This window comes from Rattus norvegicus, chromosome 2 (assembly GCF_036323735.1).
Source record: "Rattus norvegicus strain BN/NHsdMcwi chromosome 2, GRCr8, whole genome shotgun sequence".
In the NCBI taxonomy this organism is placed as follows: Eukaryota; Metazoa; Chordata; class Mammalia; order Rodentia; family Muridae; genus Rattus; species Rattus norvegicus.
In genome coordinates this window covers 9,383,138-9,400,204 of record NC_086020.1, presented here as the reverse complement: position 1 = coordinate 9,400,204, position 17,067 = coordinate 9,383,138, and the positions used below count along the sequence as shown (strand labels likewise).

The 17,067-nt window shown below is 39.5% G+C and overlaps 1 protein-coding gene across 21 annotated transcripts in view; it reads right to left on the bottom strand.

The window, feature by feature from the left end:
* Arb2a (ARB2 cotranscriptional regulator A) overlaps window positions 1-17,067 on the bottom strand; it is a 464,298-nt gene that overhangs the window by 353,787 nt on the left and 93,444 nt on the right. The window lies entirely within an intron of this gene.

The following is a 17,067-nucleotide window of genomic DNA, read 5'->3' as shown; positions in this document are numbered from 1 at the left end:
AATTAAATAATAAATAAAATGTTTCTTGATCAAGCATACACACAATGAGAAAACAACTAATGGCTACTACAAATTATTGAATGATTATTACAGAATCACTCCTTTACAAAAAAAACCTTACATAAAAGAAGCATAGTAAGATCTAGCAATTACATACTAGATGTACAAGCAACAGAAGTATTTTAAATACAAAAACACATAAAAAGAACAATTAAAGCATGTATCCCTAGATTGTTATTCTAGATTTAGTATTGCATTACCATCTTATATTAAAATAACTAATTTTAAAAGTGTCCTGTGATCCGGAGCTGATCCAACTGTTTTTATCATTGTCATTAGTCACAGTCCCAATAAATGAAGAAATTACATTTGGATAAATTTAAGTTATAGGCTTATACAGCATATAGTCTGATTCAATATAATAAAAAATACAAAAACCAAACTGGAATATATAAATGCCTTAGCCAGAACAGTATAAACTATGAAAAAAGAAAGGAAACCATCTAAAACTCCAAACACAAGGTATTCCGTGTAGTGGGCTTTGGAACTGCATTCAGATTGCAAACACAGGCATGCACAACAATAATTTGTACATTCTAAAAACTTATTTATGCTTCATTTATGTAAAGATTGGTTATCTATATGTAGTTAATGTACATATAAAGGTATATTAATTTCGATTATATATGACTTTAATTTTAAAGATACTAGAGATGTTCAGGAAATCCAACATCTGAACATTTCATTGCAGAGGTACAGCAAGCTCTATGGTACATCGGTAAAAGCCAGGACTCAAAATGGAAGCCTTATACAACCAGGCTAAAGCCAGAACTAACAACTAGTAATGTGTCCTCTACCCACAATGACACACATAAAAGATCACTTTACATGCTGTATACTACAAGAGCTCTTAACTCCAGCAGCAAAATATGTTCATACAGGTACCAAAGTTAGAACACACACACACACACACACACACACACACACACACACACACACACAACTCTACAAAAATGCTCTAGAATTCAATCTAAAATTTTAAAATCTAAATTTTCCTACACATTCAAAATGCAGAGGAATAGAAAAACAAACCTAGGTTTAAAACAATTGGTCTCAGTACTCAAGAGCAACTGGTTCGGTAGGAACAGAATGGCTGGAGTTTCTGCATACTGTAACTTTTCAGTGAAGCTTTCATTGTCTACAAATAATATCTCAAACTCTTCCCTGTGAATCTCTAGTCTCTTTCCATGTGTGATTCTTCTTCAGAACACATACAGAAACCCACCACGGGGAGGTGATATATGTGCATGCTTGTGGATGGGTATGTGCAAGTATGGGAGTGCAAATATGCATGCAGGTGGTACATGTGTGCATGTGTGTGTGCATATATGTATGTTTGTGTGTGTGTGTGTGTGTATACTCATTCACCTTTCTCCGTTGCACTGTTACTCTAAGAAGAAATAATATTTTCTACTTCACATTAGGCAAGATTATCAGCCTAGAGCAAAAACTACGACTTATTCTCAGCAAATAAAGAGAAAAACCTTTGAAATATGGATGACAGTGATATCCTTTAGATACAATGAATTTAAATGATTCAGAACATTAATAACTAGACTGCACACGAAAAACTTAAAAAGTAAACAAAAAAACAAATAATCAAGTTGTAAAATGGACTACAGATCTGAATAAAAAGTTCTCAAAAGAGACATAAAAATGGCTGATAATTATTTCTCAATGTGTTAAACATCAATAGCTATCAGGGACATGCAAATTAATGGTATTAATTCCATCTCACACCAGTCAGAATGGAAATTATCAAAAAAGCAAATATTTCAGTCTTCTGATTCTTCCATTCCTTCCATTTCCTCCTCTACAATTTTCCCTGAAACTTACATAGGGTAGTGTAAACACTCCCTTTAGGTCTGAGCAATCAGATGCCACTAATTCTCAAACCTAAAGCAGCTATGAGTTTATGCATTCAGTGAAATTCATTGCAAACGAAAAGCTCTCTGATTAAGCCTGAGGGTGATATTTGTCTGAGGGTTTGAGTATTTGAAGGCCGTGGCCGTATGAGGCCATGTCAGTTTAGCTATACAGCAATAGTCCATGCATCCCCATTTCCCAAGGCTTAAAATTGTGTGTGTGTGGGGAGGTGTGTATGGGTGCGTGTTTGTGTGTGTGTGTATATATATATATGTACACACACACATATACATATACATATATATGCATATATATGAATGAATGAATGAATGAATGAATGAATGAAAACCCAGGCATAAAAAGACAAATGCCATATGTTCTACCTCATATGGGGATCCTAGCTTTGAATCTTCAGATTTATGTGTTTAACTTGGACTACCTACAGAAGACTAGGAGATTCTTTAAGGGCAGATGGGATACTAGAAAGTAAATAATAGAAAAGTAGAAAGTAAGAATCTAAGGGATAGAAATATTTAACTATGGCTGGCCTGGAGGACTGGGGATATGATAGAGCAGAGTGAAACAAAGTGAAAGCAAATATGAAAACTCATATGGAAATAAAGTTTGATTGGTGTATAAAATCTTACAATATTAAAAAAAAAAGAAGAGGGGGGATGCTTTGAATAGCCAGATAGTGTTGTTCATAAAAGCCTAGTGATATTAGTGTCAGATATGAAACAGCTCTTTATGAATAATTGGTAAGGGAAGCCTTCAGACACCAGGAAAACAATACAGGCTTCTGCCACTTACTCCTCTTAATTACCAACAATAAATTCCCTATTGCTGAAGACACAAGACCACATTCATTGCAAACTTCAGAGGAATAAAGGAAGAACTAAATTGAAAGGTTCCTCTCCACTGCCTAGTTTTCAGAATCCTAAAAGTCATGATGTAAGCTCTTGGGACCAGCAATCTTAACCAGATATGAGTCCTATGAATTGCAGTGCCAACCTGCTATTCAGAATATCCCTACTACTGCAATAGTGGTGCAACTGTTATTGGACTAACCAACCAGTTTCTTATTGAATTTGAGGTCTACCTCACAGGAATAAATTCATGTCTGGTAATTTATAAAAACCAGAGTCTGAAAGAATCATAAGCCTTGGGAAATGGGTAGCATGTACTGTTGTACAGCTAAACTGACACAGCCTCATACTGTCTACTAAAAACTTATACCATCAGACAAATACTAGCCTTAACCAGAGAAGCTTCTCTTTAAAATGAATGGCAGTGAATGCACAACTCATAGCTGCTCTAAGTTTAAGAATTAGTGGTAGTTGATTGCTGAGACCTAAATGGAGTGTTCACACCACCCTTTGTAAGCTTCAGGGTATACTGCATAAAGGAAAACAGAAGGAATGTAAGCACCAGAGCAAAAACAAAAGTGCTACCTTCTAGGTCACAGTCATGGCAATAAGAATCCTATTAACAGCTAAGGGCTTCTCCTCTGAGCTTACGTAACTTGGGCATGTCAATCAATCATGTATCTAGAGGTGGAGGCGCACACAACCCTATCCCCACCTATAAAACTATTCAGTACTGGTGGATTTTAGAGAGAAGCAGCCATTATCTTCAGTTATGTACCCATGGCAGGGGGCGGGGGTGGGAATCAGTATCAAATGGACAGTTCCAAACTAATGGTCACAAAGAAATCATTTATTAATCCAAGTTCCCAGGTAGTACAATTGTCCTGTTTGTCTGAGATAGGATTGTGTAGAGTTAGGCCTCAAGCTTGCCACAGAATAGAGGACGATGCTAAACTCTTAATCGCCTGGCTTCAATGCAATGTGCAAAGGTAAGAAGCATGACCACCTCCAGTTCTCAGACAACATTTCAAGCAATGGAAAATTACTCCTTTAAATTCAAGAACAATCACTTTAACACTGGAAGAATGATTTCTTTTCAAAAAAGAAATAATGGTATAATTCTACTTGAGAATGTTAATGAAACTAAAGGTAAAGGCTGCCATGGATAGACAAGAATTGAGGAGTTGAAAAAAGTCATTGAAATGTATGTGAAATTCAGAGTATACAATGAAAGAGGACACTGAAAACAAGCAATGTATATGGAAATATGAATGGTGAAATGGAAGAGCAATATGTGTATAAATCATTGGGTAGAACTGACCAGAGTAAACCAGAAAAGTGACTCTGAACATGGTAAATTCAACTTGCTTTGTATAAGGTAGTGATAAATTCATATAGCAAAACATCTACATAAATAAAAGTGTTTCCTTACTACCTCAATCAAGATTGGATTGACTACAACAAGGATGTTTACCTCAAACACTAACAAGTAGTTGAGCTAATCCTTTTAAAAACAAAATGCAAAGGCCATTCTAATACAGTCTAATTTACATACCACAGATCATGAGACTATATCAAATGATTTTTAGCACTTAGCAGTTCACTGTGGAATACTTGTGAACCCCAAAAAGTGATGTTTCACTTAATGTTCACAAAAATGTATATAATAAACTAAAATGAAATTTTATAGAGAAATTATTAGTATAGTTCACATCTCTAACACTCACATGGGCAGTAAAGCAGCAGTTCAGAACATTTGGTGCTTATTACCCTGTGCTTGTGCAGAACATAAGCACAGTCGTGATATTGACGGTCATTCTTTTCCTCCCCCAAACACTGCCACATTAAAAGTGATGAAAGGGCCCTCTATTTAAGCCATGAAAGTAAACTTAGTTCAGTAAACTTAGTTCAGTAACAAGGAAAAAAAATGGTAATATTCTTTCAGTAGAAAAGAACATTCTATTAAAAAACAAACATTCTCAACACTAATTCCACACTTAAGAGAAAGCAAGAGAGAAGTAATCATTATTGAAGAATAATTTCCACATTATGTAACATTTAATCATTTATGAAAGACAGAATTTCTAAACTTACAAAGGGATTTATTAACCAAAACTAAACACTGTGCTTATTTCATCTAAGGTAAATCTTTCTCTAAACTTATTTAATTTGTACATTAAATTTAAAGTAAAAATTACCAAATATATGAAACAACTCTCTCAATCTAATTTCAGGTTTTCTTTTTAGAAAATTTAAAATTGCACCCAAACTACTCCATTTAGCCAACCAACTATGGCTTGTGCTCTAACTTTACAGAGCAAAGTGCGCTTCAAGATTTCCAGAGAGGCAGAAATGTCAAAGGACAAAATCTGGATGGTCTAAATGACTAACAGTCTTTAAGTGTTCTTTAGAAACTGAATGAAGTGATACCTTTTTCCTTTAAATTTCAGAGGGAATGAATTTATTTATACAGGTTGTTTGCTTGCTTACTTTGTCACAGCATCTCAGCACTATGGAGCCTGAGCTGCCCTGGAAATCAATATGACAACCAGGCTGTCCTCAATCTCAAACAGATCTGCCTGCATCTCCCAAATAAACTCTAAGATTAAAGGGAATATGCCAATGTCAGAGTAAGCTCAGGGGTCCGAGTAATTGAGACTGCTAATCCTCATAGGGGGCTGCCCTCCTCCTCAGCTTCCTCCAGCTTTTCCCTAATTCAAGCACAAGGGTCAGCAGCTTCTGTTCATTGGTTGGGTGCACATATCTGCATCTGACTCAGCTAATTGTTGGGTCTTTTGGAGGGCAGCCATGGTAGGTCCCTTTTTGTGAGCACACAATAGTCTCAGTAATGATGTCAGGTCTTGGGGCCTCCCCTCGACCTGGATCCCACTTTGGGCCTGTCACTAGACCTTCTTTTTCTCAGGCTCTTCTCCATTTCCATCTCTGTAGTTCTTTCACACAGGCACAATTAGGGGTAAGAGTTTTAACTGTGGGGTAGTAAAACCTATCCCTCGCTTGATACCTTGTCTTTCTGCTGGAGGTGGGCTCAACAAGTTCCTTCACCCACTGCAGCGGATTTCATCAACCCCCACCCCTTTCCTTGGACTCCTGAGAATCTCTTACCTCCCAGGTCTATAGTTCATTATGGAGGGTCCTCCCAATCTCCTTCCAACTCAGGTTGCCTGTTTCCATTCTTTCTGCTGGACCTCAGGGCTTCAGTTCTTTTCCCATACCCAAAACCAGATGATGTTCCCACATCACCACAACACCACTCACTTTCCCTCCCTGTCCCTCCTTCCCTGCTTGTGGTTGCTTTCTTTTCCCTCCAAGGTGGGACTGAGACATCCTCACTTGGGCCCATCAGCTTGTTGACCTTTTTGAGTTCTGTGGACTTTATCTTAGGTATTCTGCACTTTTTTTTTTTTTTTAGGATGTCCAACCAGGCAGCATACACCAATTGAGATGAGGTCCTCAACACATATACAGCAGAGTACTCCTGGGTCTGGGTTCTACACCTAACCATCTAGAGACTGGAGGCGCAGGAAGTTTAGAGGTCTGGTGGGGTGGTTGGGGTGGGGGCAAGGAGTAGGTATCGGATGTGGAACAGTCAGAGAGTGAACCAGGAGAGGAATAAAATCTGGAGTGTAAAAAATAATTAACTTTTAAAAAAGAATATGATCATGAGTGAAGTAACAGAGTCACAACAGAACATGTCGTACATCCGCACTGATAAGCGAATAATAACACAAAACATCAGAAAACTCAATAAACAATTCACAGACCATATGAAGATCAAGGAGAGGAAGACCAAAATGTGGATGCTTCAGTCCTTAGAAGAGGGAAAAATATTCACAGGAGGACCCTTCAGGCTTCTGCCTGAACCTAGCACTAAAAGCCAGTCACCAGGAGCACCTAAACACCTGAGAGTAGAGGTAAGACCAACTCTTCTGCACAAAACAACCCTCATGAAGGCATCAGGTCACACAAACCCAGGAACAGCTCCCTGTTCCCAGATCTGGTGGAAAGAAAACAAATCTACAGAGTTGAAACACAGACCTACGGGACGGTCAAGCCACTGTCAGAGACAACTACACAAGCTAACACCAGGGACAAGCTGATGGCCAGAGGCAAGTGTAGGAGCCTAAGCAAAAGAAAGCAAGAGTATATGGCATCATCAGAGCCCAATTCTGCCACCAAAGCAAATACTGGATATCCCAACACACGAGAAAAGGAAGATTTAGATTTAAAATCACATCTTACGATGTTGAAGGAGGCCTTTAAGAAGGACATAAATAATTCCATACAAGAAATACAGGACAATACAAGTAAACAAGTAGAAGCCCGCAAAGAGGAAACACGAAAAAAACCATTAAAGAATTACCCTGGCTTCTTGGTTGCTGCCGCCGCAGAGAGCCCGTGGGCAGCACCCCGCGAGCAAACTTGAGCCTCGGGACCACAGGTAAGACCAACTTGTCTGCTGCAAGACAGCTGCCTGGTGAGATCGGGACACACAGAGGCAGAGAGTTCATCTAGGACCAGGCATGCCCTGTGTTTGCCAGAGGTCCCACGCCCTCGGATCCCTGCCCGCAGCAGCTCTCTGCTCCCAGACCCCTTGGGAAAGAGGCCTCACCGCCTGGTCAGGTGGGCACTCCTGAGGCTGCAGAGCGGAAGAGACCACCAACACTGCCCACCCCTGCCCACATCCCTGGCCCAAGAGGAAACTGTATAAGGCCTCTGGGTTCCCGTGGGGGAGGGCCCAGGAGCGGCAGGACCCATGCCTGAGACACCTCCGGAACCTGAAGGAAACAGACCGGATAAATAGTTCTCTGCACCCAAATCCCGTGGGAGGGAGAGCTGAACCTTCAGAGAGGCAGACAAGCCTGGGAAACCAGAAAGACTGCTCTCTGTGCACACATCTTGGATGCCAGAGGAAAACACCAAAGGCCATCTGGAACCCTGGTGGACTGAGGGTCCCGAAAGGGGCAGCGCAGGTCTTCCTGGTTGCTGCCGCTGCAGAGAGCCCATGGGCAGCACCCCACGAGAGAACTTGAGCCTCGGGACCACAGGTAAGACCAACTTTTCTGCTGCAAGAAAGCTGCCTGGTGAACTCAAGACACAGGCCCATAGGAACAGCTGAAGACCTGTAGAGGAAAAACTACACGCCCGAAAGCAGAACACTCTGTCCCCATAACTGACTGAAAGAGAGGAAGGAAGGTCTACAGCACTCCTGACATACAGGCTTGTAGGACGGTCTAGCCACTGTCAGAAATAGCAGAACAAAGTAACACTAGAGATAAGCTGATGGCGAGAGGCAAGCGCAGGAACCCAAGCAACAGAAACCAAGGCTACATGGCATCATCGGAGCCCAATTCTCCCACCAAAACAAACATGGAATATCCAAACACACCAGAAAAGCAAGATCTAGTTTCAAAATCATATTTGATCATGATGCTGGAGGACTTCAAGAAAGACGTGAAGAACTCCCTTAGAGAACAAGTAGAAGCCTACAGAGAGGAATCGCAAAAATCCCTGAAAGAATTCCAGGAAAACACAATCAAACAGTTGAAGGAATTAAAAATGGAAATAGAAGCAATCAAGAAAGAACACTTGGAAACAACCCTGGATATAGAAAACCAAAAGAAGAGACAAGGAGCTGCAGATACAAGCTTCACCAACAGAATACAAGAGATGGAAGAGAGAATCTCAGGAGCAGAAGATTCCATAGAAATCATTGACTCAACTGTCAAAGATAATGTACAGCGGAAAAAGCTACTGGTCCAAAACATACAGGAAATCTAGGACTCAATGAGAAGATCAAACCTAAGGATAATAGGTATAGAAGAGAGTGAAGACTCGAAGCTCAAAGGACCAGTAAATATCATCAACAAAATCATAGTAGAAAACTTCCCTAACCTAAAAAAAGAGATACCCATAGGCATACAAGAAGCCTACAGAACTCCAAATAGATTGGACCAGAAAAGAAACACCTCCCGTCACATAATAGTCAAAACACCAAACGCACAAAATAAAGAAAGAATATTAAAATCACTAAGGGAAAAAGGTCAAGTAACATATAAAGGCAGACCTATCAGAATCACACCAGACTTCTCGCCAGAAACTATGAAGGCCAGAAGATCCTGGACTGATGTCATACAGACCCTAAGAGAACACAAATGCCAGCCCAGGTTACTGCATCCTGAAAAACTCTCAATTAACATAGATGGAGAAACCAAGATATTCCATGACAAAACCAAATTTACACAATATCTTTCTACAAATCCAGCACTACAAAGGATAATAAATGGTAAAGCCCAACATAAGGAGGCAAGCTATACTCTATAAGAAGCAAGAAACTAATCGTCTTGGCAACAAAACAAAGAGAATGAAAGCACACAAACATAACCTCACATCCAAATATGAATATAACGGGAAGCAATAATCACTATTCCTTAATATCTCTCAACATCAATGGCCTGAACTCCCCAATAAAAAGACATAGATTAACAAACTGGATACGCAACGAGGACCCTGCATTCTGCTGCCTACAGGAAACACACCTCAGAGACAAAGACAGACATTACCTCAGAGTGAAAGGCTGGAAAAAAATTTTCCAAGCAAATGGTCAAAAGAAGCAAGCTGGAGTAGCCATTCTAATATCAAATAAAATCAATTTTCAACTAAAAGTCATCAAAAAAGATAAGGAAGGACACTTCATATTCATCAAAGGAAAAATCCATCAAGATGAACTCTCAATCCTAAATATCTATGCCCCAAATACAAGGGCACCTACATACGTAAAAGAAACCTTACTAAAGCTCAAAACACACATTGCACCTCACACAATAATAGTGGGAGATTTCAACACCCCACTCTCATCAATGGACAGATCATGGAAACAGAAATTAAACAGTGATGTCGACAGACTAAGAGAAGTCATGAGCCAAATGGACTTAACGGATATTTATAGAACATTCTATCCTAAAGCAAAAGAATATACCTTCTTCTCAGCTCCTCATGGTACTTTCTCCAAAATTGACCATATAATTGGTCAAAAAACGGGCCTCAACAGGTACAGAAAGATAGAAATAATCCCATGCCTGTTATCGGACCACCACGGCCTAAAACTGGTCTTCAATAACAATCAAGGAAGAATGCCCACATATACTTGGAAATTGAACAATGCTCTACTCAATGATAACCTGGTCAAGGAATAAAGAAAGAAAGAAATTAAAGACTTTTTAGAATTTAATGAAAATAAAGGTACAACATACCCAAACTTATGGGACACAATGAAAGCTGTGCTAAGAGGAAAACTCATAGTGCTGAGTGCCTGCAGAAAGAAACAGGAAAGAGCATATGTCAGCAGCTTGACAGCACACCTAAAAGCTCTAGAACAAAAAGAAGCAAATACACCCAGGAGGAGTAGAAGGCAGGAAATAATCAAACTCAGAGCTGAAATCAAACAAGTAGAAACAAAAAGGACCATAGAAAGAATCAACAGAACCAAAAGTTGGTTCTTTGAGAAAATCAACAAGATAGATAAACCCTTAGCCAGACTAACGAGAGGACACAGAGAGTGCGTCCAAATTAACAAAATCAGAAATGAAAAGGGAGACATAACAACAGATTCAGAGGAAATTCAAAAAATCATCAGATCTTACTATAAAAACCTATATTCAACAAAACTTGAAAATCTTCAGGAAATGGACAATTTCCTAGACAGATACCAGGTACCGAAGTTAAATCAGGAACAGATAAACCAGTTAAACAACCCCATAACTCCTAAGGAAATAGAAGCAGTCATTAAAGGTCTCCCAACCAAAAAGAGCCCAGGTCCAGACGGGTTTAGTGCAGAATTCTATCAAACCTTCATAGAAGACCTCATACCAATATTATCCAAACTATTCCACAAAATTGAAACAGATGGATCACTACCGAATACCTTCTATGAAGCCATAATTACTCTTATACCTAAACCACACAAAGACACAACAAAGAAAGAGAACTTCAGACCAATTTCCCTTATGAATATCGACGCAAAAATACTCAATAAAATTCTGGCAAACCGAATCCAAGAGCACATCAAAACAATCATCCACCATGACCAAATAGGCTTCATCCCAGGCATGCAGGGATGGTTTAATATACGGAAAACCATCAACGTGATCCATTATTTAACAAACTGAAAAAACAAAACCACATGATCATTTCATTAGATGCTGAGAAAGCATTTGACAAAATTCAACACCCCTTCATGATAAAAGTCCTGGAAAGAATAGGAATTCAAGGCCCATACCTGAACATATTAAAAGCCATATACAACCAACCAGTTGCTAACATTAAACTAAATGGACAGAAACTTGAAGCAATCCCACTAAAATCAGGGACTAGACAAGGCTGCCCACTCTCCCTACTTATTCAATATAGTTCTTGAAGTTCTAGCCAGAGCAATCAGACAACAAAAGGAGGTCAAGGGGATACAGATCAGAAAAGAAGAAGTCAAAATATCACAAAATATCACAAAATATCACACAAAATATTTGCAGATGATATGATAGTATATTTAAGTGATCCCAAAAGTTCCACCAGAGAAGTACTAAAGCTGATAGACAACTTCAGCAAAGTGGCTGGGTATAAAATTAACTCAAATAAATCAGTTGCCTTCCTCTATACAAAAGAGAAACAAGCCGAGAAAGAAATTAGGGAAACGACACCCTTCATAATAGACCCAAATAATATAAAGTACCTCGGTGTGACTTTAACAAAGCAAGTAAAAGATCTGAAAAATAAGAACTTCAAGACACTGAAGAAGGAAATTGAAGAAGACCTCAGAAGATGGAAAGATCTCCCATGCTCATGGATTGGCAGGATTAATATAGTAAAAATGGCCATTTTACCAAAAGCAATCTACAGATTCAATGCAATCCCCATCAAAATACCAATCCAATTCTTCAAAGAGTTAGACAGAACAATTTGCAAATTCATCTGGAATAACAAAAAACCCAGGATAGCTAAAGCTATCCTCAACAATAAAAGGACTTCAGGGGGAATCACTATCCCTGAACTCAAGCAGTATTACAGAGCAATAGTGATAAAAACTGCATGGTATTGGTACAGAGACAGACAGATAGACCAGTGGAATAGAATTGAAGACCCAGAAATGAACCCACACACCTATGGTCACTTGATTTTTGACAAAGGAGCCAAAACCATCAAATGGAAAAAAGATAGCATTTTCAGCAAATGGTGCTGGTTCAACTGGAGGGCAACATGTAGAAGAATGCAGATCGATCCATGCTTATCACCCTGTACAAAGCTTAAGTCCAAGTGGATCAAGGACCTCCACATCAAACCAGACACACTCAAACTAATAGAAGAAAAACTAGGGAGGCATCTGGAACACATGGGCACTGGAAAAAATTTCCTAAACAAAACACCAATGGCTTACGCTCTAAGATCAAGAATCGACAAATGGGATCTCATAAAACTGCAAAGCTTCTGTAAGGCAAAGGACACTGTGGTTAGGACAAAACGGCAACCAACAGATTGGGAAAAGATCTTTACCAATCCTACAACAGATAGAGGCCTTATATCCAAAATATACAAAGAACTCAAGAAGTTAGACCGCAGGGAAACAAATAACCCTAGAAAAAATGGGGTTCAGGGGCTGGGGATTTAGCTCAGTGGTAGAGCGCTTACCTAGGAAGCGCAAGGCCCTGGGTTCTGTCCCCAGCTCTGAAAAAAAAAGAACCAAAAAAAAAATGGGGTTCAGAGCTAAACAAAGAATTCACAGCTGAGGAATGCCAAATGGCTGAGAAACACCTAAAGAAATGTTCAACATCTTTAGTCATAAGGGAAATGCAAATCAAAACAACCCTGAGATTTCACCTCACACCAGTGAGAATGGCTATGATCAAAAACTCACGGGACAACAGATGCTGGCGAGGATGTGGAGAAAGAGGAACACTCCTCCATTGTTGGTGGGATTGCAAACTGGTACAACCATTCTGGAAATCAGTCTGGAGGTTCCTCAGAAAATTGGACATTGAACTGCCTGAGGATCCAGCTATACCTCTCTTGGGCATATACCCAAAAGATGCCCCAACATATAAAAAAGACACATGCTCCACTATGTTCATTGCAGCCTTATTTATAATAGCCAGAAGCTGGAAAGAACCCAGATGCCCTTCAACAGAGGAATGGATACAGAAAATGTGGTACATCTACACAATGGAATATTACTCAGCTATCAAAAACAACGACTTTATGAAATTTGTAGGCAAATGGTTGGAACTGGAAAACATCATCCTGAGTGAGCTAACCCAATCACAGAAAGACATACATGGTATGCACTCATTGATAAGTGGCTATTAGCCCAAATGCTTGAATTACCCTAGATGCCTAGAACAAATGCAACTCAAGACGGATGATCAAAATGTGAATGCTTCACTCCTTCTTTAAAAGGGGAACAAGAATACCCTTGGCAGGGAAGAGAGAGGCAAAGATTAAAACAGAGACTGAGGGAACACCCATTCAGAGTCTGCCCCACATGTGATCCATACATATACAGCCACCCAATTAGACAAGATGGATGAAGCAAAGAAGTGCAGACCGACAGGAGCCGGATGTAGATTGCTCCTGAGAGACACAGCCAGAATACAGCAAATACAGAGGCGAATGCCAGCAGCAAACCACTGAACTGAGAATAGGACCCCCGTTGAAGGAATCAGAGAAAGAACTGGAAGAGCTTGAAGGGGCTCGAGACCCCATATGTACAACAATGCCAAGCAACCAGAGCTTCCAGGGACTAAGCCACTACCCAAAGACTATACATGGACTGACCCTGGACTCTGACCTCATAGGTAGCAATGAATATCCTAGTAAGAGCACCAGTGGAAGGGGAAGCCCTGGGTCCTGCTAAGACTGAACCCCCAGTGAACTTGACTGGTGGGGGGAGGGCGGCAATGGGTGGAGGGTCGGGAGGGGAACACCCATAAGGAAGGGGAGGGGGGAGGGGGATGTTTGCCCGGATACCGGGAAAGGGAATAACACTCGAAATGTATATAAGAAATACTCAAGTTAATAAAAAAAAAAAAAAAAAAAAAAAAAGAAGGTGGAAAAAGAGAATCAGGAACTCGAAATAAATCTCAGCTATTACAGAGTTTGAGACCAGCCTGGACTACAAGAAATCCAAAGTGCTACAAAAGACCCAGTATCAATAATAATATTGACAATAAAGAAATAAACAAATCAGGCTTAAAAAAAAAAAGTACACCAGAAAAATCTCCATCTCCAAAAACATAGACATCACGATGATTCCTAACAGTAGTAAAGTTGCGTTTATGAAGTAACAACAGAAGTAATTCCATGGATGGTGGCGTTCGCAGCATAAGGAATAATGTGTTGCAGCATTAGGACGGTTGAGAACCAACCACTGCTCCAGTAGTAGCAAGTGAGCTACCAGCTGCGTTATGTGTTTGGAAGAGAGGAAAACCTGAGATGATCAAAAATCTGAAAATCACTCTTGAGAAAACACGAAAGCTTTTCGGTTTTGTCTTTAGAGGTAATTAGAAGGCCAATTGGACATGAAAAATATCCTAGAAAGAATGCTTCTTACTAAAACTTTCTCCCGAAGGAAAGGGTGCTGGTTGATTTTTATCACCCTGACAAAGTAGAGTCACCCGGGAAGATGAAACCTCAATTGAGGGATTCCTTCTAACAAATTGGTCGGTGGGCACTGTTTTGAGACATGCATTTTCTTGTTTAAGGATTGATATGGAAGGGTCCAGCCAAGCCCACTGTGGGCAGTGCCATCCTAGGCCGGTGGTCTGGGTGGTGTAAAAGGGCACCCCGAGCTAGTTATGGCAAGCAAACTATTCATTAGAATTCTTCCATGGGCTCATTCATTTCCTGCCTCCAATCTCTGCCTTGACTTTTCTCAATGGTGGACTAACCTATAAACCAAATAAACTCTTTCCTCCTCCTCCAAAAAAAAAAGAATTACCCTGGGCTCCAACCTCATAGGTAGCAATGAATAGCCTAGTAAGAGCACCAGTGGAAGGGGAAGCCCTTGATCCTGCCAAGACTGAACCTCCAGTGAACTTGATAGTTGTGGGGAAGGTGGTAATGGGGGGAGGGTGGGGAGGGGAAGCCCATGTAGAAGGGGAGGGGTTAGGGGGATGTTGGCCTGGAAACTGGGAAAGGGAATAACAATCGAAATGTAAATAAGAAATACTCAAATTAATAAAGATAAAAAAAAAGAATTACAGAAAAACACAACCAAACAGTTAAAGGAATTGAGCAAAACCATAAAGGATCTAAAAATTGAAATAAAAACAATAAAGAAAGCACAAAGGGAGACATCACTGGAGACAGAAAAACTAGGGAAGAGATCAGGAGTCATAGATGCAAGCATCACCAACAGAATACAAAAGATAGAAGAAACTCAGGGGCAGAAGATACCATAGAAAACATCAACACAACTATCAAAGATAATGTAAAATGCACAAAGCTCCTAGCCCAAAACATCCAGGAAATCCAGGCAATAATGAGATGATCAAACCTAAGAATAAGAGGTATAGAAGAGAGTGAAGACTACCAACTTAAAGGGCATTCTTCAACAAAATTATAGAACAAAACTTCCCTAACCTAAAGGAAGAAAGGCCCATAAACTTACAAAATGTCTATAGAACCCCAAATAGATTGGACCAGTAAAGAAACTCCTCCCATCACATAATAGTCAAAACACCAAATACACACACAAAATAAAGAAAGAATATTAAAAGCAGTAAGGGGAAAAGGTCAAGTAACATATAAAGGCAGACCTATCAGAATCACACCAGACTTCTCACCAGAGACTATGAAAGCCAGACGATCCTGGACAGATGTCATACAGACCCTAAGAGAACACAAATGACAGCCCAGGTTACTGTATCCTGCAAAACTCTCAATTAACATAGATGGAGAAACCAAGATATTCCATGACAAAACCAAATTTACACAGTATCTTTCTACAAATCCACCCCTACAAAAAATAAAAGAGGGAAAATTCCAACACCAGGAGGAAAACTCCACTCTAGAAAAAGCAAGAAAGTAATCTCCTTACAATGAAACCAAAAGATTAGAGAAAAACAAACATAATTTCACATCAAACAACAAAAATTACAGGAAACAAAAATCACTATTCATTAATATATCTAAATAAAAATGGACTTAATTCCCCAATAAAAAGACGTAGACTAACAGACTGGATAAATAAAGAGGACCCAGCATTTTACTGCATACAGGAAACACACCTGAGAGACAAAGACAGACACTACCTCAGAGTCAAAGGCTGGAAAACTACTTTCCAGGCAAATGGTCTGAAGAAACAAGACAGAGTAGCCATTCTAATATAAGATAAAATCGACTTTCAACCAAAGGTTATCGAAAAAGATAAGGAAAATCACTTCATAGCCATCAAAGGAAAAATCCTCCAAGATGAACTCTAAATTCTAAATATCTATGCTCCAAATACAAGGGCACCTACATAAAAGAAACCTTACTAAATCTCAAAGCACACATTGCACCTCACACAATAATAGTAGGAGATTTCAACACCCCACTCTCATCAATGGACAGAACAAGGAAACAGAAATTAAACAGAGACACAGAGAAACTAACAGAAGTTATGAACCAAATGGATCTAACAGATATTTATAGAATATTCCATCCCAAATCAAATGGATATACGTTCTTCTCAGCACCTTATGGTACCTCCTCCAAAATTGACCATATAATCGGTCACAAAATAGGCCTCAACAGATACAGGAAGATAGAAATAATCCTATGCATCCTATCAGATCACCACGGACAAAGGCTGGTCTTCAATAAGAACAATAATGACAGAAAGCCCACATATATTATACATGGAAGTTGAACAATGCTCTACTCAGTGAAAACTTGGTCAAAGAAGAAATAAAGAAAAATTAAAGACTTCTTAGAATTTAATGAAAATGAAGATACAACATATCCAAACTTATGGGACACAAGGAAAGCAGTGCTAAGAGGAAAACTCATAGCTCTGAGTGCCTGCAAGAAGAAACAGGAGAGATCATACATCAGCAGCTTGACAACACACCTAAAAGCTCTAGAACAAAAAGAAACAAATAAATCCAAGAAGAGTAGAAGGCAGGAAATAATCAAACTCGGGCCTGAAATCTACCAAGTAGAAATAAAAATGACTATATAAGGAATCAAAAAAACAAAACAAAACGAGGAGCTAGTTATTTGAGAA